The sequence below is a fragment of the Phalangium opilio genome, unplaced genomic scaffold (assembly GCF_054372755.1).
Source record: "Phalangium opilio isolate 3A_F unplaced genomic scaffold, DU_Popi_V2 ptg000088l_1, whole genome shotgun sequence".
NCBI lineage: Eukaryota > Metazoa > Arthropoda > Arachnida > Opiliones > Phalangiidae > Phalangium > Phalangium opilio.
The window spans coordinates 560,410-583,652 of NW_028324193.1; the positions used below are offsets into that span (position 1 = coordinate 560,410).

The 23,243-nt window shown below is 39.0% G+C and overlaps 12 non-coding genes across 12 annotated transcripts; all 12 read right to left on the reverse strand.

Annotated features, from left to right (window-relative positions):
- Positions 1–18,157: 18,157 nt before the first annotated feature.
- On the reverse strand, positions 18,158–18,229 carry TRNAE-CUC (transfer RNA glutamic acid (anticodon CUC)). The gene has a single exon. It is a non-coding gene; the product is annotated as a tRNA-Glu (tRNA).
- A 496-nt stretch (positions 18,230–18,725) lies between these two features.
- TRNAE-UUC (transfer RNA glutamic acid (anticodon UUC)) lies at positions 18,726–18,797 on the reverse strand. The gene has a single exon. It is a non-coding gene; the product is annotated as a tRNA-Glu (tRNA).
- Positions 18,798–18,876: 79 nt separating this feature from the next.
- TRNAE-CUC (transfer RNA glutamic acid (anticodon CUC)) lies at positions 18,877–18,948 on the reverse strand. Its single transcript has one exon. It is a non-coding gene; the product is annotated as a tRNA-Glu (tRNA).
- A 222-nt stretch (positions 18,949–19,170) lies between these two features.
- On the reverse strand, positions 19,171–19,242 carry TRNAE-UUC (transfer RNA glutamic acid (anticodon UUC)). The gene has a single exon. It is a non-coding gene; the product is annotated as a tRNA-Glu (tRNA).
- Positions 19,243–19,321: 79 nt separating this feature from the next.
- On the reverse strand, positions 19,322–19,393 carry TRNAE-UUC (transfer RNA glutamic acid (anticodon UUC)). The gene has a single exon. It is a non-coding gene; the product is annotated as a tRNA-Glu (tRNA).
- Positions 19,394–19,623: 230 nt separating this feature from the next.
- TRNAE-CUC (transfer RNA glutamic acid (anticodon CUC)) lies at positions 19,624–19,695 on the reverse strand. Its single transcript has one exon. It is a non-coding gene; the product is annotated as a tRNA-Glu (tRNA).
- A 381-nt stretch (positions 19,696–20,076) lies between these two features.
- TRNAE-CUC (transfer RNA glutamic acid (anticodon CUC)) lies at positions 20,077–20,148 on the reverse strand. Its single transcript has one exon. It is a non-coding gene; the product is annotated as a tRNA-Glu (tRNA).
- A 79-nt stretch (positions 20,149–20,227) lies between these two features.
- On the reverse strand, positions 20,228–20,299 carry TRNAE-UUC (transfer RNA glutamic acid (anticodon UUC)). Its single transcript has one exon. It is a non-coding gene; the product is annotated as a tRNA-Glu (tRNA).
- Positions 20,300–21,526: 1,227 nt separating this feature from the next.
- On the reverse strand, positions 21,527–21,598 carry TRNAE-CUC (transfer RNA glutamic acid (anticodon CUC)). The gene has a single exon. It is a non-coding gene; the product is annotated as a tRNA-Glu (tRNA).
- A 790-nt stretch (positions 21,599–22,388) lies between these two features.
- Positions 22,389–22,460, reverse strand: TRNAE-UUC (transfer RNA glutamic acid (anticodon UUC)). The gene has a single exon. It is a non-coding gene; the product is annotated as a tRNA-Glu (tRNA).
- Positions 22,461–22,539: 79 nt separating this feature from the next.
- On the reverse strand, positions 22,540–22,611 carry TRNAE-UUC (transfer RNA glutamic acid (anticodon UUC)). The gene has a single exon. It is a non-coding gene; the product is annotated as a tRNA-Glu (tRNA).
- A 230-nt stretch (positions 22,612–22,841) lies between these two features.
- On the reverse strand, positions 22,842–22,913 carry TRNAE-CUC (transfer RNA glutamic acid (anticodon CUC)). The gene has a single exon. It is a non-coding gene; the product is annotated as a tRNA-Glu (tRNA).
- Between the last annotated feature and the right edge of the window lie 330 nt (positions 22,914–23,243).

The following is a 23,243-nucleotide window of genomic DNA, read 5'->3' on the forward strand; positions in this document are numbered from 1 at the left end:
GCCAATTGCCACCGAGTAATAACCCCCAAACCGGTAGAAAGTCAGGCAACGCACCCTCAAATCGGCAAATGACACAAGTAGAAGAGATTTAATCAGACGTTTCAAAAGCCAGACATTTCCAGTCGAAAAAAAAACAAGCTTCAAATCCTTATCCCAGGTAGCAAATTCACGTTGACACAACGTTTAAACGTAGCATTGAATAAACGTGTGTATTAACGTTTTTAAAACGGTGATCATGTCAACTTGAAACACGGTGTTTACACACGTGTTTATTTTGTCGCAAGTACATGAGAAATCTCGTTTATTTCTCGTTTTAAAAACGTGTATTATAAAGTAGGTTAACGTGGATAAATCGTGCGTTAAACGGTTCCAATTAGGTTTATTTTTCGGGTTTTTTGAACGTTTGTAATAAGTTAATCTAACGGGTCTCAAAAGTTAATTGAACGAGTGTAACAACTTAATCACAAACGTAAACAATAAACGGTGGTGTGCTAAAAAGTCTTTGGGGTCATCTCAAAGATTTTTTTGACATCGTGTACAAGAATGAAGTCCGTGAATAAAAAACAATGCTGACAGTCATGACGCAAACGTAAAAACTAAACGGTGGTTTGCTATAAAGTAACGCGATGTTGTTGATAACGTCACAGTATCACTTCGAACGAACGTGTGGTAGGACAGTATGGCGTATACCAATGCAGAATATGCAGACATGCATCTCATGTATGGACTGGCGCAGGGAAATTCAGTGGAAGCACAGCGGCGATACCAAGAACAATTTCCGCAACGACGCATACCAAATCGTCGTACGTTCGAGGCTGTTGACAGGCGCTTGAGGGACATCGGACAAGTACAACCCAACAACGTTCGAGAGCGAGACATTCCAGAAGACATGGAGGAAATCGAGGAAGACGTCCTTGCCATGTTCGATGAGGACCCCTCGACAAGTACCAGACAAGTTGGACGACAATTACATGTTAATCACGTTTTGGTCTGGCGAATTCTCCGCGGACATCAGTTTCACCCGTATCATATTCAAAAGGTGCAAGCTCTTAACCCGGCAGATTATCCAAGACGCATCGACTTTTGCGAGTGGTTTTTGGCCAGAGTAGAGGACAATCAATTTCCACGGGTCCTTTTAGTAACCGACGAGGCACATTTTTCCCGGGATGGAATTCTGAACTATCACAACCACCACGAATGGCGCCAATTAAACCCACACGCTACTAGTGTTAGAAGTCACCAACAGCAATTTTCTTTAAACGTATGGTGCGGCATTGTCGGTAATCATTTACTAGGTCCGCATTTTCTTCCACCCAGACTAAATGGTGAAGCATGTCTCACGTTCTTAAGAGACACTTTACCTGAACTACTCGAGGACATACCGTTAGCATTACTTCGTGACATGTGGTTTATGCACGACGGGGCACCCCCACATTTCAGCCGTGCAGTTAGAGAACATCTTAATGCTACGTTTAATTTGAGGTGGATTGGGCGTGGAGGACCAGTTGCGTGGCCAGCCAGATCTCCGGATTTAAATCCGTGCGATTTCTATCTTTGGGGTCATCTCAAAGACATCGTGTACAAGAATGAAGTCCGTGATGAGGAAGACTTGCGAAGACGAATTATTGAAGGTTGTCAAACAATCAGGAACATGCCAGGAATCTTCCAACATGTCCAAGAATCTTTCGAAAGACGGGTTCATGTTTGTCTTAACGCCGTTGGTGGACATTTTGAACAATACCTGTAACGTCCATGTTAACTTGTTAAGAATAAAAGTAATACCAACCGAAAGGTACCATGATACTTTGAATTTACTTTACTAGAGTAGGCATACTTCTACTCATTTAATACACTTCTGCCAGGTGAAAGTTCAATAACGATGTTAGAGGGAAACTATTGAAATTGTCTCATTATTTCTAAACAAGTTGATAAGGCTGAATTTGTTTTAGTCTACATATTCGAATATTTTCTTGTTTTAGGGGCCAATGTTTGGGGGGCCATATCTTCGTTGCAAATTCTTGTACAACCCATGTTCTTTGACACTTTCCAGTCAGTTTGACCCAAAGAACACGTACCTTGATTTATGGCAGACTTATCAGAAACACCCTGTATAATTTAATTAGTCAAATAACATAACCACGTTAGAAACGGAGGGTTACGTTGTTTGCTATTTCCACAGTCCACATTGCCGTTTGTTTATTGGTTTAAATTGCTATGAATTGTATAGGTATTTGATTTAATTACTGGTATTCAAGCTAAACTATAGAATAACATCATTCATTAACATATTGTATAGATAATCTTTACCACAAACGTAGCACAGGATATGATAAAAATTGAACGCAATGTGTTGGAAATAATCAAAAACTCCTCTAAACATTAGAGTTAAGGTGAATTATTTATTAAAAGTCATTTTATAAGCTTAATGAGCACTGACGACAAGTCAATTTCAATGTAATTAAGTGTAATTAACGTGAAATTAAACCAAAATATACATTTTTTTGGATGAAAACTCAGGTAACTCTTAAATGATGTTCTTGATTAAGATTGTCTCCACCCAAGCCGTTGGTAAAACACCATGTTTTCTCTTTCACGCTTAAGCTAATTTAAATTAGATCCAAAGTATCTTAGTAGGCAAGAAATTCAAAAGTTTAGCGTAAAATGAGAATCGAAAACTCCACTAAAAATGGCAATTAAGGTGAAGTGTACATTTAAACTCATTTTATAACCTAAATGTACACTGCCAAAAGACAGTCCTACGTTAATTTTAACTCAATTTAATATAATTAACGTGAAATTAAACCAAAATATACATTTTTAGATAAAAGCTCAAATAACTTTTAAATAAACTGTTTAATTATGATTAAAACTATCCAAGCCATTGGTAAAGCCCAATATTTTCTATTTCACACTTAAGATAATTTAACCTATCTTTAAAGTACATTACCGTGAAATTCAAAAGTTTAGGGTGCCATAATGGAGAATATATGGCAAAAATATTAAACTGCACTAAAAATTGCAATTAGGGTAAAAAATTCAAATAAATTTTAAGCTTAATCCACTCTCATTGTCGTGGTGAGAAGTTCTCTAACTCAATTTGGGAGAGCTAATTAAAATTAACACCCTTTTGCCGACTGAAAAAACAAAAGGGATTTCGGTGCTTATAGTTTTTGTTGTAGTTGGTTCGATAAAGGGCTTGAGTTTCGGTAAATAAAGGCGCAAGTTTGAAAATTAGTAAATGTTTAATACAATAAAGTTAAATTCATGAAAAATATACTTAAGTCCATGTTTTGCGCGCGAACTATACTTGGTTAGCCGAGATCGGTACCGCGTTTATCTCGCCTCCTTCGCTACCAGTTCGATTCTGATTCTCCTCTTTTTTTCTTAGTTTTTGGGTGGTCCTTTTTGAAGAAAGGGTTAACAAAACCCAGGGGGTTCCCCCTTTTAGGCGCGCATCTCTCTAGCTTTTCTGGAAACATACCGCGTTCTTATCTAGGCATCTTTTCACTCTCCAATTCCACGTGTACTACCTCTACTCGACCAACCAAATTTACAACAACACCTGTTTTTTTGTTAAACATGAACTTTGATACTTAAAATATTACGAAAATATCCAATTATATTTAATGAACAAAATAACAAAATAGGCACAAATTGAATATACCGCAATTACAATTCCATACAATAAAATGGCAACTCAAAGTTCTAAATATGTCAAATTAAACTGATCACAATTAACCAAATACATAATTAAAGTTTTCACACTCATGAACCAGGCTCAAATTAAGATTAAAACATCACAAGTTTTTCGTACAGCCACAGTAGTTTCCTATTTCACTTTCAAATTAACTTAAATGATCATTAAAATACATCAAAAGCGCATACATATAATTTTAGGGAAATTGCAATTAAAGTTAATATTTTATTGAAACTTGTATTATAAACTAAGTCCACACTAGATAAACAAGATAAGCCGTTAAATTAAACTCAATCAAGTATAATTAATGTGAAAGATTCGTGTTTTGGGTAAATTCATGGATATCTTATAATTAAACTAACAAATCCAGCCTCCATTTTCCTGTTTAGTTCTTACGATTAATTAAATTGTCATTTAAATGCATTTTTCCCCATTTTTAAAAAGAGAGCCATTGAAAAGGCACGATATTTAAAAGTTTTGGGGCAAAATAGTGATTGTTCCGCAAGAGTCAAATAGTCACTCCTCTAAAGTTTGCAGTTTAGGAGACTTTCTTATTCAAACTCTTATAATAAATTGCAATAACACTAATAAAAGAAATTAAGCCGTTAATGTCAACTTAATAACCATATTTAAAGTGAAATTAATCGAAAACAACAGGTTTTTTGGGCATCTATAGATAACCCTTTACTGAAATAAGAAAATAAGATTAAACTGCGCAGTTGTTCTTTCAGCCTAAATGTTTTCCTATTTAACACTAAAATTAATTACATTATCACTATAATAAATTAATAGGCTCCAAATACAAAATTTTAGGGTAAGGAATGTGTCAAAATGTAACTTTTCCATTTAAATTTTAATATATAATTAACATAGTTCACCAGCAACAATTTAATCTGGCAACATTCAATGTAATAATGTGGCCAATAAAACAAGGGCGTCTAGCCCATAACTAAGCCACAACTAAGCCACATCGCTAGCCATCTCTCGCTATCCCTAATTCAATAAATTTTCTCCTACTGAAATATCACCTAGCATACCAGTCAAGTGGGGGGAGCAACGGCAAATTTATAAGCAAAGTCTTACGATTAGTCTTGGAATTTGGTCCTCAAATTACAGCCTCTAATCTGTTTGGTACACATCAACGTCAACGTAAATGTTCAATGTGATTACCACTGTGGTGCAGGCACTCTTCATCTGTCCATTTCTCGCAATAACTATACAAGCAGCGAACTCATGACGCAGGAAGTCCAAGTAAATGCGTTCAGAGATTTTCTTATCAAGAAAAAGGGTCCGATAATATGGTTTCCAAGAATGCCCACCCAAAAATGCACGTTATGAAGGTTTAAGGAACCATCCCTAAATAGCCTCGTCAGAGAACAGTACCTTTCTAAAAAATAATGGATCGGCTTCAACTAGTTCACGCAAAGGTTTTGCCGTCTTGGGTAATCCTCGTAAACATCATGTTTAATTTGCCCTGGTTTGAATACACTGGCATTTTGTTAAGAGACGAGACTAATTAAATTCGAACCTAACTGCTACGTAACGATGATTACTTTTCACTACGGCCTTTTTTCTCGGTTCCACAGACAACTCGGACCTTCTTCAAAGTTATTCCCAAAGAAACCTTTATGTTTTCCTTATTTTGTCCAAAGTTTAAGGTTTGGGGTGTTTAAAAATTGGCCAACCATTATTACAATGTTTTTTTTACAGTATTTGTGCCTTTTTAACAGGCGTATTGTTACAATTGTAACACTACAGACCTTGTATTTCTAATGGGACCGGCAATACAGCAACACTGAGCCGAAAAACCAGGATGGTAATTGTTTGGACCTATCGGGTCAGGACATTGGAGGACCAAACATACCGCGGTGTCACGTGTCGAACGTTAAAGCGACCTTCACCATTATACACACCATGACCTGCTCAAGCTGGCAATTTTTGAAAACTCAACTTTGAGGAACTTCCGGTCTCTTTAGATATACAGGGTCTTTCAGTGTATCAGCTAAGTAGTAGAATTACAGTAGTTAGTCTCGTTTCCTAGCAAAATGCCAACCTGTTCTAACCAGGACAAATTGGACAGCACGTTTATTTTGGGTGAAGGTCGCGGTAACGTTCAACTAAAGGCAGTGCTTTATGCCGAACGGTCTCCACACCGACAACATCCGGGTGCGAACACCTTCGTGATTTCGGTAGTGCAAGATCGTGAACGTAGAAGAGACTGTATAGTCTGTAATGAGGATAGAGACTTTGACGTCGTAGAAAGTTTTCAAGCCAATCTCATGCTAGTATAGAGCGGTGGATCAAGAAGTCTCACTAAGCCATTCTACTGTTCGTGCCAAATTACAAGGGCATTATCATACCCCCCTACATCAAGCCTTAACGTAGTATTACCATGCGTCATGAGTTTACTGCTTGCAAATGTATTGCAAGACATAGACAGTCGTCTGGAAGAGTGCCTCAATCACAATGGTAGACTATTAAAGAGGCATTTTTGATTTTCAAAGGGTGGCGATTATGATTTCTCTATAACAATGCATTACGAACGCACTATGCACATATGAATGAACGCACTTAAGAGTGAAAAGGGATAAATTGTGTTTAGGTGATATTTTTCATTCACTGGTGATTTTAAAGGTGGAAAGGCTGATGATTTATCTATAACAGTACAATGCGGATGCAGTGTGAAAATATTAATGAACAAACAGTAATAACTTGTAAGCACCTTGACGGACATAGTTTAATTAAGGCTGGCTTAACAATTTTTCAAGTTTGCACCAAAAAATTTTAAATCTGTTGTAAGTTGATGTTGCAGAAAATATGATAAAGAATTTATTTTGCTCAAACTAATTTATTAACTAATGTTGTCTACTTAAGACGAAGCAACAACCTTGGTACTCTGTGGTTTCTTTAAGTAGGTAGCTCTCCTTTTATACACTGGAAAAATAGGATATCGGTATAAATATGACCAAAGGTAAGGGTAAAGATTACATAAATAGAAATACGTCTCAGTACCAATGGTTTGTTATATTCATTTCCTGTGGAAATAATATGGTTCAGCACATCGTACCTTACCAGTTGTGCGAAGTCAGACTCACCTTCGACCTCCCCTCTTCCTCTATTTTCCCAATACATGAAATATATGATTCCAGTGTATGAGTCATCTGAGCCGTCGCACCACACTTAGCCCATATTACCATATAGGTAGAAACCTTTTCACATTAATAAACGGTACATGACTTTCCAGACCTAACCTTAATAAACTAACACTATAAAAAGTACATGTATATAAATGATTATTGTCATAGCTTGACACTCGTTTGCGTCGAAGGAACGATCAGTTAGGCGGTGTATTCTACAGGGCCGGTAGGCCCTTGTAGATATGACTTGATACTCCTTTGTAACGTTAAAGCAAAATTCACATGCTTTTACCAATTTTCCTAAGGAGATTAACATGGGGTTTTTCGTGATATTTAACCACCTCTAACTGAAAAACTAGAGCGAAGTTACTTTTCGGAATACTCTTAATTTAACAATTAAGTATTCAGGGTGTGCCTTTTGCAAGTGTCATCAAAAACAATTAAGTCTAAGTATGTTAATTTTTGTTAATTCTGAGAGTACGTCAAAAATTTACTTTTGGGTCAGAAGTCAGCCTAACCTTATAGCGCGCTTAAACCTATTTCTTCATTTCTTTCTCGTTGACAACTAAAAGGGCCTAGTTTTGTGCGTGCTAACAAGATACTTAATCGAGATAAACCTTTAAATTGAACTTATTCGAGATAAACCTTTGAACTAAACTTAATCGAGATAAACCTTTGAACTAAACTTAATCGAGATAAACCTTTGAACTAAACTTAATCGAGATAAACCTTTGAACTAAACTTAATCGAGATAAACCTTTGAACTAAACTTAATCGAGATAAACCTTTGAACTAAACTTAATCGAGATAAACCTTTGAACTAAACTTAATCGAGATAAACCTTTGAACTAAACTTAATCGAGATAAACCTTTGAACTAAACTTAATCGAGATAAACCTTTGAACTAAACTTAATCGAGATAAACCTTTGAACTTAACTTAATCGAGATAAACCTTTGAACTAAACTTAATCGAGATAAACCTTTGAACTAAACTTAATCGAGATAAACCTTTGAACTAAACTTAATCGAGATAAACCTTTGAACTAAACTTAATCGAGATAAACCTTTGAACTAAACTTAATCGAGATAAACCTTTAAACTAAACTTAATCGAGATAAACCTTTAAACTAAACTTAATCGAGATAAACCCTTGAACTAAACTTAATCGAGATAAGCCTTTAAACTAAACTTAATCGAGATAAGCCTTTAAACCGAACTTAATCGAGATAAGCCTTTAATCTAAACTTAATCGAGATAAGCCTTTAAACCAAACTTAATCGAGATAAGCCTTTAAACCAAACTTAATCGAGATAAGCCTTTAAACCAAACTTAATCGAGATAAGCCTTTAAACCAAACTTAATCGAGATAAGCCTTTAAACCGAACTTAATCGAGATAAGCCTTTAATCTAAACTTAATCGAGATAAGCCTTTAAACCAAACTTAATCGAGATAAGCCTTTAAACCGAACTTAATCGAGATAAGCCTTTAATCTAAACTTAATCGAGATAAGCCTTTAAACCAAACTTAATCGAGATAAGCCTTTAAACCAAACTTAATCGAGATAAGCCTTTAAACCAAACTTAATCGAGATAAGCCTTTAAACCAAACTTAATCGAGATAAGCCTTTAAAATAAACTTAATCGAGATAAGCCTTTAAACTAAACTTAATCGAGATAAGCCTTTAAACTAAACTTAATCGAGATAAGCCTTTAAACTAAACTTAATCGAGATAAGCCTTTAAACTAAACTTAATCGAGATAAGCCTTTAAACTAAACTTAATCGAGATAAGCCTTTAAACTAATCTTAATAGAGATAAGCCTTTAAACTAAACTTAATAGAGATAAGCCTTTAAACTGAACTTAATCGAGATAAACCTTTAAACTAAACTTAATCGAGATAAACCTTTAAACTAAACTTAATCGAGATAAACCTTTAAACTAAACTTAATCGAGATAAACCTTTAAACTAAACTTAATCGAGATAAACCTTTAAACGTAAGTAAAATTAAGGTGAAATTAACTCAAAAGTCAAAACACGATTTTTTTGTTAAATTCATGGATACCTTATTTAATTAAAATTAAAACTACACTTATCTTTCACCCAGTCTCAATTTTCCTATTTAATCTTTACAATTAAATGAGCACTTAAGTCCGTATTTAGACCCATTTCAAGTCCGTATTTAGACCCATTTCAAGTCCGTATTTAGACCCATTTCAAGTCCGTATTTAGACCCATTTCAAGTCCGTATTTAGACCCATTTCAAGTCCGTATTTAGACCCATTTCAAGTCCGTATTTAGACCCATTTCAAGTCCGTATTTAGACCCATTTCAAGTCCGTATTTAGACCCATTTCAAGTCCGTATTTAGACCCATTTCAAGTCCGTATTTAGACCCATTTCAAGTCCGTATTTAGACCCATTTCAAGTCCGTATTTAGACCCATTTCAAGTCCGTATTTAGACCCATTTCAAGTCCGTATTTAGACCCATTTCAAGTTCGTATTTACCCTTATTTCAAGTTCGTATTTACCCCCATTTCAAGTTCGTATTTACCCCCCATTTCATGTCCGTATTTACCCCCCATTTCATGTCCGTATTTACCCCCATTTCATGTCCGTATTTACCCCCCATTTCATGTCCGTATTTACCCCCCATTTCATGTCCGTATTTACCCCCATTTCATGTCCGTATTTACCCCATTTCATCCTGACTGAACACGATATTAAGTAAAAAAGTTAATGCCGTTAAAATTATCCAAATTAACTCTTTTGGGCAACAACTAATGGAGTCAGATTGGTTTTAGTAATGAGCATGTTTTAGTTTTTAAAACATAACTTAAAAACCTTTCTGAGGTCTGTATGCACAATTTTTAAAAAATACATGCTTATTGGAAAATATTTCATGGCATAAGAATTTTATTTTTATTTTACAAACCGAGATTAATATTAGGTCATTACTAATCAACTCGGGCCTTTTCCAAAAAATCGTTTATTTTTCAAGGTCCCTCAACAAAAAACGTTGAAAATATTGCTTGTTTTATAGGTCGGGTTAGGTAAGGCATATGTTAGTTAGGTTACTTGTCATTGAGACACAAATTTCAAGCATTGTACCTCTTAATAGTAGACATAATCCTATAAATGTTGTAAATTTAATAAAAACAGTTCAATAATAACAAACGTTTTATCGTTGACAGCGTTTAAAAATAAAAATATTTGCTTTTAATAATATGTGGTTTTTCACAGGCACTATATTACGTTAGAAAATTATTCTTGGGAACTCATTCTATGTTCAAACTTCGTTTAAGTTCGTTACAGTGTTACGTAATTTGACTTAAAAATTAAAATAAGCGAATCGCTTTATAACGGTGCATTTCTGCGATTTAAAAATATTTCATTCTTCTAAACTATAAATTTTGCTTAATGTTTTACAAAATAGATGGGATTATTGCTCATTTTACATAACCACTCAAGTTAATCAGATGTTAACGGGCGTAGATAGAATTTTAATTTAAGCCAAGATGTTTATCCCATTAGAAAAAAAACCCGCCAAATTGCGGTATTTTCAGCCGAATTGGAATTCGGTCGTAAGGCAGGCAAGCGGTTAATTACCATAGTACAATTAACTTGAAATGGGTCAATAGGGCCTTAAAACGGGGGAAATAGGGTCTTTAAATGGGTAAACAGGGACTTGAAATGGTGTATTGACGGATTTGTTTTACACCATAAATGTGGTGCTAAATATGGAAAAAATAAATTTTAACAACTATTTCACTTCACTTGGTTTAATAATGTGACAGAGGTAGCGTACGTTTTCCATACTTTTAACACCATTAAACTAAGTAATATTAGAAATTCAACAGATTGCCTAACAGATACGTTAAAAACCACTGTAAATGGTGCATAAATGCCTAATATTTCCTTAATACTTGCAAATAATATTAGCAAATGGCGAGAATTGATCATTAAAATGGGGTTAAAGTACACCCTAAATGATGTCTTTTTTGGCACCGGAAAGAACAGCATATATGGTGTTTGAATGCACCGTTATATTTTAGAGTGCAAATGTATGACGGTAAAGCAAACATGGTTATTCAAAATTTAATTACATTAAGACTGAAGTGACAGATATTATAAAAAACCGTCTTGGTTTGGGCCAAGGCCGAAAAAACAAACGATATGTTTGAGGTTTATCAATTGACTGAAGTTCAGATATTGAAATTTTTTTCTAGTTATTTTTATGCACTCAATCCGTAATCAATATTTAATTCAATCAACTGCTTTTACTGTTAATCGATCTAGTCCCTCTAAATTAATTTAAAAAATTACATATCTACGCTTTTTCAAGAACAATTACATTTTTCGAAAACATTTTACCATGGAATTAATTATTTTGAAGGGATTTCGTGTCGATGATAACTAACTTGTAAGCATCTTGACCAACATAGTTTTAATTGTTGCTGGCTTGACAAATTTTCAAGATTGCACCAAAAGAAGTTTAAATCTGTTTTAAGTTGTTGATAAGACTGTCGTTTACAGTGAATGTCGTCTACTTAAGACAAAGCCACAAAGTTTATCCTGCGTGGTTAAGGGTAAAGATCACACAAACAGAAATACTTCTCAGAACCAATGACTTGTATTCATTTCCCGCGGAGATAATATGGTTAAACACATCATTCATTACTAGTTATGCCAAAAAGGTCACATTTAACTCCGACACCCCCTCCCATCCTCTATTTTCCCAATATATTGCATATTATAATCACCAGTGGTTCCAGTGTATGGGTCATCTGAGCCGTCGCAACACACTCAGCCAATATTACCATATAGATCGAAACCTTTTCACATTAGTAAACGGTACATGACACTCCGGACTTTACTGCCAACCTTATTAACCTAACACTATAAAACATTCGTGTACATGAATGGTTATGGTTATGGCTTGACACTCGCTAGTGCCCGAACGACCGATCACTCAGCGTAATCGGTGTACATTTGTAAGTGAGTAGACCATTTTGGAAATTACATACAGAGAAATTAAAACACAGGTGTGATGCCGCCATTGGGGTGTTTTCTCTCTTTCATTTTCTCGCTCGTTTAGAAGCACCGCTATAGGCAGTGCTAGTTGACTAGCCTCCTGCCCGTAGTGAACTTTGGCACCGTCTGGCGATGACCCTTGGTGCGAGGGAGAATACACCCCAATGGTGGCCTCGCCCCTGTGTTTTCCGAAATGATCTTTACGCTTGCTAAGCTGATTACGCGTAATACGTAACCGCTGTAAAGTAGGGGGGGTGACGTTTCAAATGAAGACTGAGTTATGACCAAGAAATTCTAAAGTATGGAAATGGAAGTTCCAGAGCAACTTTACCTTCATAGAGGCGACAATAGAAATGTAGCATTTCGATATACGAAATTATATGTATATATTCGCGCAACACCCTGGTTTGGCTTCTATGAAATATTTACATTTTCCATTCGAATTATGCCAAAGTTCGCTTGCTCTTTTTAGACATCCAGTAGAACATTTCAAATATTCAATACTGTATCCTCAACATGATAAATTAATTTCACGATAAAATGTTTTCGGAAAATGTAATTGTTCTTGAAAAAGCGTAGATATGTAATTTTTTCAATTAATTTAGAGGGACTAGATCGATTAACAGTAAAAGCAGTTGATTGAATTAAATATTGATTAAGGATTGAGTGGATAAAAAGAACTAGAAAAAAATTTCAATATCTGAAACTTCAGTCAATTGATAAACCTCAAACATATCGTTTGTTTTTTCGGCCTTGGCCCAAACCAAGACGGTTTTTTATAATATTTATTAGTGTTTACACCATTTTGGAAATTACATACAGAGGAACTAAAACACAGGGGCGATGCTGCCATTGGGGTCGCGATAAAGAAATGTAGCATTTCGATATTCGAAGTTAAATGTATAAATTCGCGTCAAACTGTATATGCGTCTACTATTAAATATTTACATTTTACTTTCGAGTTACATCAAAGTTCGTTTGCTCTTTGTAGACACTTAGTATAATATTTCAAATATTCAATGTTGATCTCTCAACACGTACTCCCTTCAAAATAATTAATTTCATGATAAAATGTTTTCGGAAAATGGAATTATTCTTGAAAAAGCGTAGATATGTAATTTTTTAAATTAATTTAGAGGGAATAGATCGATTAACAGTAAAATCAGTTGATTGAATTAAATATTGATTAAGGATTAAAGGAATAAAAATAATTAAAAAAAATTGCAATATCTGAAACTTCAGTCAAATGATAAACCTCACACATATCGTTTGTTTTTTTCGGCCTTGGTCCAAACCAAGACGTTTTTTTATAATTTAGTATGTTTCGGCATTACGATTCTTTTTGTAGTTTTGTAGCTAAAAAGCTCTGTTTCATTTCAATATTCCAAGAACATCTTTTATATTAATATTTCAAATTCGGTGTTTACTTTTTAATTCAGCTTTACTACATTTATATACAGTGTAAACGTGAAATTAAACTTTCCTAGTTACTCTGAGTGCTACTTCTAAAGATTTTGGTAAGCGTTGTTCGGTTTGGTTCCATGAATTCGTGTGTCTTTGAGGAGGTCTTGACGGTTCACAGTGAGCCGAAAATTAAATACACTATTGAATGATATTAATCAGGTCCTTCAATAGAACTATTGAGGATATACAGTAAAGGTTAAACGTAACCATTTCGCACGCGTATCAATTCTTACACGGTTGAATAAGGCTTACAGCAGAAAAAACGTTTACCCTTAATCCACTGGATTTGAGCAGCTATTTTGAAAGACTAATCTATGGTAACTCATGTGTTTTGAAACACAATTATTTCAAAAAACACCTTTTAAGAAATTAAGAGTCTATAGGGACCTTTCTGGTATAATTATAAACCTCTTTTAAGGGTGATGTTTTAAACCTAAAAGGAATTAAAAAGCACCAACGTCAATGGAATTTAAAAACACCAAATTTGTCTGAAAAAGACCTTTTTTAAAAGGGTTTATTAACACTTTTTCTGGTATTAATATACACCTCTATTCTAAGTGATTAAAACACCTAACAGGATTTAAAAAGCACCTTCAGAGAAGGTATTATTTCGCACCGTTTTCAAAGGTGCGTATTGACATCCTCTCGAATGGTGCTTTTAAACACCAATAGAGGTGCTACTGGGGATGCATTAGGAAACACCTCTAAAGGTGTCAAACAGTTCCATTTTTTTTAACAGTGCAAACGAGGCAAGTGTGCGAAGCAGAAAAGTCTAGTCCACACAATCAAACGCTTTTGTCAGGTCCATCTTCAATAGTATACCGGGCTGGTTTTTCAGATGTAAGTAAGACATCACATCGCTCACGTACTGAGTCGTCGTGGACACGTCGCGCCCACGAATAGCGCCCGTTTGACAAGGTGAAATGACGGACAGCGCGATCAACGAGAGTCTAGAGGAAAACACCTTTGCAATGAGCTTTCGATCCGTATTTAATAACCTAATCGGCCTCCAATTACGAAGAAGCGACGGGTCCCCCTCCTTCGGCAATAAAACCACCATACCCTGCGTCATGGACCGGGGTAGCCGACCCGTGGTTTGGATTTCCATCAAAAGGCGCAAGAATTCGTCCTTAATCAGTGGTAAGACGAACCGCCAAAACCGGACGGTGAGCCCATACGTGCCAGGGCTACGACCAACGGCCATCGCGCGTAAGGCGGCGCTAAGGTCGGACCACGTAACAGGGCCGTCACACAGATCTCTGTCGTCAGGTGTCAGTCGGTCCTTGACGATGGACGTAAAGTGATCCGTAACGGAATCATCGGTCGGAGCCCGTCGGTAGAGATCACTAAAATGGCGGAAAACTTCGCCCCGCACTCGGAGGCTATCGTCTAGGGTGGTACCGTCATCCAACTGAAGACGCTTCAGGCTCCGCCTGGATTGGCGATGCCGCTCTAAACTAAGAAAGTAGCCGGAAGGTTGTTCCCCCAAATCCTGCCACGCCAAATTTGAACGGACGACCGCACCCTGCAACTCACGTAAGTCATAGTCCCGTAAAGCAGTCTGAACGTCAAACAATTCCTTCTCGAGATGATCCGCGGGAGTCTGTATTAACTGGTCCGAGAGAGACGCGAACCGAGAGGCCAACGTCGCGCGTGTCTGCCGCTGATCTCTGGCACGCGATTTACCATAAAAAATAGCATAGTAACGTAGTCGAGTCTTTAAACTTTCATACCTAAGGAAAATGTCATCGCAACATTCCGGCGTAGACCGACTGCGAGCGATGACGCGCTGTACGGCCGTCGCGAAAACGGCTTCGTCAAGTAAGGAGTCATTAAAAGACCAAGTCCCCGGACCGCGATTGACGCCCTCGAAATCCATGTGAGTGATGACCATGGCATGATCGGAAATAGGACAAGGTCGGATAAGGGAATGACGGATTTTATGGGAGTCAAAATTACGAACAAAAATGTAGTCAATGCGAGAACGAATAAATTTACCAAAACCCGAGCGCGTAAATTCACAATTATTAGCATGTTTAAGTCGGTAAGTGTCAATCAAACTTAGGCTATCCTTAAAAACTTGAACGTTAGTAGGCCGAAAACCAGAGGACCCCACCCACGATCCAGGTGGCGACTACAAATATCACTCAGATCCCCCGCAAACACGACTCTACCGTCCGGGAAAGACTTTCTTATATCACCAAAAAACTGAACCCGATCACCCTCGGCGTTGGGGGCGTAAACATTAAAAAAATACGTTCTTACATCAAAAAACTCGGTAGTGACCAATAAAGCCCGACCGGAAATTATTTGAGAAACATTCAAGACCCGTATAGGCAATTTTTTAGTAAACAAGATAGCGACCCCCCGAAAGCCACTCACTAGATCATGAGAAAAAAACAATTGACCAAAAAATAACAATTTAAAGGCAGCGACATGCGACGCATTCCAATGCGTTTCTTGTAAAAAAACAATGTCCATGTCCTTAATGAATTCGACTAATAAAGCCATCTTACCAACGTCTCGTAAACCATGAACATTTAAAGTAGCTATTTTGACAACCATGCACCCTCCGGCGGTTTATTCGGAGTAAACCCACGAGCGTTGGCCTGATTCGGATTCTGTTTCCTCAGGAACTCAGGACGTTTCTGCGACAAGTCAGAGGTGGAACCAAGCGAATGTTTAGTTCCCCGATTGCCTCCCCCACTGGTTCAAAAGGGTTAACTTCCGCATCGGGGTCACCGTCGACGAGCATATCCTCACTTGTACTGAGATTCTGGCCATGATGGCCAGAAATGGCAACGGTGACGTTAGGAATCTCCGCATCAGCAACTCCATCGGACATGGGAGCAGGGGGCAAGACTTCCCCATCGCGGACAGGAGAGACTTCGGACTGGAGCACGACATCGCGTTCAGAACCGATAGCTACCTAACCCAACTTCTTTGGGCAGTCACGGGCAAGATGACCGTGTGTCTCACACCGACGACAAACATTACGCGGACAACTTTTGTAACTGTGACCTTCAGCGAGACACCCGTTACAAACCCGATTTTGCGACTCATGGCGAACGCGATAAAAGGTTTCGCGCCCGAGAACATCCGCGATTTTCAAGCCGTACGGAAGTGATGAAACCCCCTTGGGCAAAACCACGCGTACGCAACGCTCACCAAGATACAATCCATCACATCTACGCCAAACCGACCTCCCCCTTGATTTCGCAACCAAGGGAGACCAATTTCGCAACCATGGCATCATCGGACACGAATTCAGGCAAACCATGTATTTTAATAATTACCGATCTCGAGACGACTGATTCAGCAGGACACAGGACGTCCATGATTTCCAACCCAGCTTTGACACACTCTTCAGCATCTTCCTCCGACAAAAACGTATTAAAGTAACCTCCAGTACCAGGAACCACAGACGAAATGGCATCAAGACCAAATGATTTTTTAACGGCAGCAACAACATCAGCATACAAACAACGAAGACGCTTCGTCGAAGCGCCTCCATGATGGAGGACTCCCCGAAGGAAACCCTCGAGACCGAGGCTTCGCGGGCGAAAGCCGAAGTCCGTACAGTCAAAAACAGCAAACAAAATACGCCGCAAAAAACCGACTAACAAGGCGGAGAAAGGACCGCCGAAAAAGGAAACCGTAAAACGCAACAAACACGGAGAGCGAAAAGAAACAACCGCACTCCGCGAAAGCAAGCAACGATCCATCAAAATCAGATATCCTAGCCACTAGACCATATCGGACTGGTTGGAACAACCCTAAATATTATTCCTATAAATGTGTCTTTTAAGTCTATTCTTGAAATGCGGTACAAAAGCACTCGCTCCGATACCGGGAATCGAAACCGGGCCTTCTGGGTGAAAGCCAGATATCCTTGACACTAGACCATATCGGACTTGCTTAACCAAGTCTTAATTCTATTCATAAACCTATATCCTTAAGTTTATTCTTCAAAAACGGTACAAAAGCACTGTCTCCGATACCGGGAATCGAACCCGTGCTTTTGGGTGAGAGCAAGGTATCCTAGCCACTAGACCATATCGGACTGGTTGGAACAACCCTAAATATTATTCCTATAAATGTGTCTTTTAAGTCTATTCTTGAAATGCGTACAAAAGCACTCGCTCCGATACCGGGAATGGAACCCGGGCCTTTTCGGTGAGAGCCAGATACCCTAGCCACTAGACCATATCGGACTACTTTGACCAACACTAGATATTATTCCTATAAATGTGTCTTTAAATTTATTCTTTAAAAGCGAAACAAAAGCACTCGCTCCAATACCGGGAATCGAACCCGGGCCTTCTGCGCGAAGGCCAGATGTCCTAGCCACTAGACCATATCGAACTTGCTTAACCAAGTCTTAATTCTACTCATAAACCTATTCAGATATCCTAGCCACTAGGCCATATCAGACCTGCTTATCCACGTCTTAATTCTATTTTTATACCTATACATAAACCTATATTCTTAAGTCTATTCTTGAAATGCGGTAAAAAAGCACTGTCCCCGAAACCGGGAACCGAACCCGGGCCTTCTGGGTGAGAGCCAGATATCCCAGCCACTAGGCCATATCAGACCTGCTTAACCACGTCTTAATTCTATTTTTATACCTATATCCTTAAGTCTTTTCTTTAAAAGCGGTACAAAGCACAGTCTCCGATACCGGGAATCTAACCGGGCCTTCTGGGTGAAGGCCAGGTATCCTACCCAATAGACCATATCGGACTTGCTTGACCCAGTCTTTTTTCTATCCATAAACCTATATCCTTAAGTTTATTCTTGAAATGCGGTACAAAAGCACTCGCTCCGATACCGGGAATCGAACCCGGGCCTTCTGGGTGAGAGCCAGGTATCCTAGCCACTAGACCATATCGGACTTGCTAAGTCTTAATTCTATTCATAAACCTATATCCTTAAGTCTATTCTTCAAAGCGGTACAAATCACTCGCTACGATACCGGGAATCGAACCCGTGCTTTTGGGTGAGAGCAGGGTATCCTATCCACTAGACCATATCGGACTCGTTGGAACAACCCTAAATATTATTCCTATAAATGTGTCTTTAAGTTTATTCTTCAAAAGCTGTGCAAAGCACAGTCTCCGATACCGGGAATCGAACCCGGGCCTTCTGCGTGAAAGCCAGATATCCTAGCCACTAGACCATATCGTACTTGCTCAATCAAGTCTTAATTCTATTCTTGAAAAGCGGTACAAAAGCACTCACCCCGATACCGGGTATCGAACACGGGACTTCTGGGTGAGAGCCAGATATCCTAGCCACTAGACCATATCGGACTTGCATAACCATCTATTAATTCTATTCATAACCTACAGTTTTAAGTCTATTCTTGAAATGCGGTACAAAAGCACTCGCTCCGATACCGGGAATCGAACCCGGGCCTTCTGGGTGAAAGCCAGATATCCTTGCCACTAGACCATATCGGACTTGCTTAACCAACTCTAAATTCTATTCATAAACCTATATCCTTAAGTTTATTCTTGAAATGCGGTACAAAAGCACTCGCTCCGATACCGGGAATCGAACCCGGGCCTTCTGGGTGAGAGCCAGATATCCTAGCCACTAGACAATATTGGACTTGCTAAGTCTTAATTCTATTCATAAACCTTTATCCTAAAGTCTATTCTTCAAAGCGGTACAAATCACTCGCTACGATACCGGGAATCGAACCCGTGCTTTTGGGTGAGAGCAGGGTATCCTAGCCACTAGACCATATCGGACTGGTTGGAACAACCCTGAATATTATTCCTATAAATCAGTCTTTAAGTTTATTCTTTAAAACTTGTGCAAACGCACTGTCTCCGATACCGGGAATCGAACCCGGGCCTTCTGGGTGAAAGCCAGATATCCTAGCCACTAGACCATATCGGACTGGTTGGAACAACCCTAAATACTATTTCTATAAATGTGTCTTTAAATTCATTCTTCAAAAGCGGTACAAAAGCACTCGCTCTGATACCGGGAATCGAACCCGGGCCTTCTGGGTGAAAGCCAGATATCCTAGCCACTAGACCATATCGGACTGGTTGGAACAACCCTAAATATTATTCCTATAAATGTGTCTTTAAATTCATTCTTCAAAAGCGGTACAAAAGCACTCGCTCCGATACCGGGAATCGAACCCGGGCATTCTGGATGAAAGCCAGGTATCCTACCCAATAGACCATATCGGACTTGCTTAATCAAGTCTTAATTCTATTCATAAACCTATATCCTTAAGTTTATTCTTGAAATGCGGTACAAAAGCACTCGCTCCGATACCGGGAATCGAACCCGGGCCTTCTGGGTGAGAGCCAGATATCCTAGCCACGAGACCATATCGGACTTGCATAACCATCTATTAATTCTATTCATAACCTACAGTTTTAAGTCTATTCTTGAAATGCGGTACAAAAGCACTCGCACCGATACCGGGAATCGAACCCGGGCCTTCTGGGTGAAAGCCAGATATCCTTGCCACTAGACCATAACGGACTTGCTTAACCAACTCTTAATTCTATTCATAAACCTATATCCTTAATTTTATTCTTGCAATGCGGTACAAAAGCACTCGCTCCGATACCGGGAATCGAAGCCGGGCCTTCTGGGTGAGAGCAAGATATCCTAGCTACTAGACCATATCGGACTTGCTTAACCAACTCTTAATTCTATTCATAAACCTTATATCCTTAGGTTTATTCTTGAAATGCGGTACAAAAGCACTCGCTCCGATACCGGGAATCGAACCCGGGCCTTCTGGGTGAGAGCCAGATATCGTAGCCACTAGACCATATCGGACTGGTTGAAACAACCCAAAATATTATTCCTATAAATGTGTCTTTAAATTCATTCTTCAAAAGCGGTACAAAAGCACTCGCTCCGATACCGGGAATCGAACCCGGGCCTTCTGGGTGAAAGCCAGATATCCTAGCCACTAGACCATATCGGACTGGTTGGAACAACCCTAAATATTATTCCTATAAATGTGTCTTTAAATTCATTCTTCAAAAGCGGTACAAAAGCACTCGCTCCGATACCGGGAATCGATACCGGGAATCGAACCCGGGCCTTCTGGATGAAAGCCAGGTATCCTACCCAATAGACCATATCGGACTTGCTTAACCAAGTCTTAGTTCTATTCATAAACCTATATCCTTAAGTTTATTCTTGAAATGCGGTACAAAAGCACTGGCTCCGATACCGGGAATCGAAACCGGGCCTTCTGGGTGAAAGCCAGATATCCTTGACACTAGACCATATCGGACTTGCTTAACCAAGTCTTAATTCTATTCATAAACCTATATCCTTAAGTTTATTCTTCAAAAACGGTACAAAAGCACTGTCTCCGATACCGGGAATCGAACCCGTGCTTTTGGGTGAGAGCAAGGTATCCTAGCCACTAGACCATATCGGACTGGTTGGAACAACCCTAAATATTATTCCTATAAATGTGTCTTTTAAGTCTATTCTTGAAATGCGTACAAAAGCACTCGCTCCGATACCGGGAATGGAACCCGGGCCTTTTCGGTGAGAGCCAGATACCCTAGCCACTAGACCATATCGGACTACTTTGACCAACACTAGATATTATTCCTATAAATGTGTCTTTAAATTTATTCTTTAAAAGCGAAACAAAAGCACTCGCTCCAATACCGGGAATCGAACCCGGGCCTTCTGCGCGAAGGCCAGATGTCCTAGCCACTAGACCATATCGAACATGCTTAACCAAGTCTTAATTCTACTCATAAACCTATTCAGATATCCTAGCCACTAGGCCATATCAGACCTGCTTATCCACGTCTTAATTCTATTTTTATACCTATACATAAACCTATATTCTTAAGTCTATTCTTGAAATGCGGTAAAAAAGCACTGTCCCCGAAACCGGGAACCGAACCCGGGCCTTCTGGGTGAGAGCCAGATATCCCAGCCACTAGGCCATATCAGAGCTGCTTAACCACGTCTTAATTCTATTTTTATACCTATATCCTTAAGTCTTTTCTTTAAAAGCGGTACAAAGCACAGTCTCCGATACCGGGAATCTAACCGGGCCTTCTGGGTGAAGGCCAGGTATCCTACCCAATAGACCATATCGGACTTGCTTGACCCAGTCTTTTTTCTATCCATAAACCTATATCCTTAAGTTTATTCTTGAAATGCGGTACAAAAGCACTCGCTCCGATACCGGGAATCGAACCCGGGCCTTCTGGGTGAGAGCCAGGTATCCTAGCCACTAGACCATATCGGACTTGCTAAGTCTTAATTCTATTCATAAACCTATATCCTTAAGTCTATTCTTCAAAGCGGTACAAATCACTCGCTACGATACCGGGAATCGAACCCGTGCTTTTGGGTGAGAGCAGGGTATCCTATCCACTAGACCATATCGGACTCGTTGGAACAACCCTAAATATTATTCCTATAAATGTGTCTTTAAGTTTATTCTTCAAAAGCTGTGCAAAGCACAGTCTCCGATACCGGGAATCGAACCCGGGCCTTCTGCGTGAAAGCCAGATATCCTAGCCACTAGACCATATCGTACTTGCTCAATCAAGTCTTAATTCTATTCTTGAAAAGCGGTACAAAAGCACTCACCCCGATACCGGGTATCGAACACGGGACTTCTGGGTGAGAGCCAGATATCCTAGCCACTAGACCATATCGGACTTGCATAACCATCTATTAATTCTATTCATAACCTACATTTTTAAGTCTATTCTTGAAATGCGGTACAAAAGCACTCGCTCCGATACCGGGAATCGAACCCGGGCCTTCTGGGTGAAAGCCAGATATCCTAGCCACTAGACAATATTGGACTTGCTAAGTCTTAATTCTATTCATAAACCTTTATCCTAAAGTCTATTCTTCAAAGCGGTACAAATCACTCGCTACGATACCGGGAATCGAACCCGTGCTTTTGGGTGAGAGCAGGGTATCCTAGCCACTAGACCATATCGGACTGGTTGGAACAACCCTGAATATTATTCCTATAAATCAGTCTTTAAGTTTATTCTTTAAAACTTGTGCAAACGCACTGTCTCCGATACCGGGAATCGAACCCGGGCCTTCTGGGTGAAAGCCAGATATCCTAGCCACTAGACCATATCGGACTGGTTGGAACAACCCTAAATACTATTTCTATAAATGTGTCTTTAAATTCATTCTTCAAAAGCGGTACAAAAGCACTCGCTCTGATACCGGGAATCGAACCCGGGCCTTCTGGGTGAAAGCCAGATATCCTAGCCACTAGACCATATCGGACTGGTTGGAACAACCCTAAATATTATTCCTATAAATGTGTCTTTAAATTCATTCTTCAAAAGCGGTACAAAAGCACTCGCTCCGATACCGGGAATCGAACCCGGGCATTCTGGATGAAAGCCAGGTATCCTACCCAATAGACCATATCGGACTTGCTTAATCAAGTCTTAATTCTATTCATAAACCTATATCCTTAAGTTTATTCTTGAAATGCGGTACAAAAGCACTCGCTCCGATACCGGGAATCGAACCCGGGCCTTCTGGGTGAGAGCCAGATATCCTAGCCACGAGACCATATCGGACTTGCATAACCATCTATTAATTCTATTCATAACCTACAGTTTTAAGTCTATTCTTGAAATGCGGTACAAAAGCACTCGCACCGATACCGGGAATCGAACCCGGGCCTTCTGGGTGAAAGCCAGATATCCTTGCCACTAGACCATAACGGACTTGCTTAACCAACTCTTAATTCTATTCATAAACCTATATCCTTAATTTTATTCTTGCAATGCGGTACAAAAGCACTCGCTCCGATACCGGGAATCGAAGCCGGGCCTTCTGGGTGAGAGCAAGATATCCTAGCTACTAGACCATATCGGACTTGCTTAACCAACTCTTAATTCTATTCA